Source organism: Neophocaena asiaeorientalis, unplaced genomic scaffold, assembly GCF_003031525.2.
Source record: "Neophocaena asiaeorientalis asiaeorientalis breed wild unplaced genomic scaffold, Neophocaena_asiaeorientalis_V1.1 scaffold41, whole genome shotgun sequence".
NCBI lineage: Eukaryota > Metazoa > Chordata > Mammalia > Artiodactyla > Phocoenidae > Neophocaena > Neophocaena asiaeorientalis.
Window position 1 is genome coordinate 373,302 of NW_020171994.1, and position 1,654 is coordinate 374,955.

Here is a 1,654-nt window from a genome sequence, read left to right on the forward strand (position 1 = left end):
GCCTTATGGGGTTTTCCTTGTATGTGATCAGTTGTTTTTCTCTTGTTACCTTTAAGATTCTCCTTAACTTTTGCCACTTTAATTATAAGATGTCTTAGTGTGAATCTCTTTGGATTCCTCTTCCTTGAGAATTTGTTTGCTTCCTGGACCTGGATGTCTGTTTCCTTCCCCAGGTTAGGGAAGTTTTCAGCCATTATTTCTTCAAATAAGTTTTCTGCCCCTTTCTCTCTCTTTTCTCCTTCTGGGACCCCTATAATGCAGATGTTAATATGCTTGATGTTGTCCCAGAGGTTGCTTAAACTCTCTTGAATTTTAAAAAATTTCTTTCTTCTTTTTGCTATTCTAATTGGCTGATTTCCCACTATTCTGTCTTCCAGATCACTGATCCATTCTTCTGTATCATCTAATCTGCTGTTGATTCCCTCTAATGTATTTTTTTTCAATTATATTCTTCAGCTCTGATTGGTCTTTCTTATGTTTTCTAAGTCTTTGTTGAAGTTCTCACTGAGTTTTTCTATTCTTCTCCTTAGTTCAATGAGCAACCTTATGACCATTTCTTTGTATACTATCAGGTAAATTACTTGGGTATAAATGGATATAAGTATCCATTTCATAAGTATCCATTTCATTTCTGGGGTTTTATTTCATTCTTTAATTTGGGACATATTCCTCTGTCTCCTCATTTTATTTGACTTTCAGTTTTTGTTTCTATGAATTAGGTGTAACAACTACCTCTCCTGGTTTTGAAGGAGTGGCCTTCTGTGGAAGTATTTCCTGTGTAGATTGCTTGGCCTTGGTGGCTTTTGCAAGCTGGCTGGAGCTGAAGTGGATTTGGGCCAGGGGAAGTCTGGGGAGCACTACACCTTAGGCCACTTAGGTGGGATGGCTGGAGCTGGAGCAAGCAGGGGCCGGGTTGGGGAGTGGCAGAGAGCCTCCAATCTTGGTGAGGACTCCAACAGTTCCCTGTCCATTTGGCAGAAGCTCTAGCATTATTAAATGGATTTCTTTCTCATATAATATAGGTACCCTTTAAACTGCTGGGAATTTTTTTGCTGTGTCCCAGGACAGGCAAGTCTGCACTCAGGTCCCTCAGCAATGTTCCTTCTTACTGCAGGTCACTGAGTCAGGAGTGGGGTTCACATGGATACGGGTTCTCTGTTTTTCCTAGTCATTTCTATGTGGTCCTTCTATGTGCAGTAGTTGTTCAATCAGCACTCATGTCTTCTTCAGGAGGAATTGCTCTACATGTAGGTGTAGATTCAATGTGTCCATGGGAAGAGGTGAGCTCAGGGTCTTCCTATGCCACCATCTTGGACCCCTTTCTGCATTTACGTTCTTAAAAGATGCTCTGTCACAAAGACAAAAGAAATAGGAAGCACTAGCTTTTTGAAAAAATTATAGGTTAACTTTTCCCCATCCAAGGACCACAGATATTTCTAAGCCAATGAATTGTATACAGAAGATAGAAAAGGGAGTTTTAGCTATTAAGACAACAAAACATCTTAATGGCTACTATTTTATACATATAACTAATGCATCTTAACTGTCCAGAATATTCTGTAAAGCTTTCCTCAGTCTTAACCTCTTATTACCCCCATACTTTATTGGGCTTTTCAATTTGAAAAACTGCAAATATTAGACAATCACAATAAAG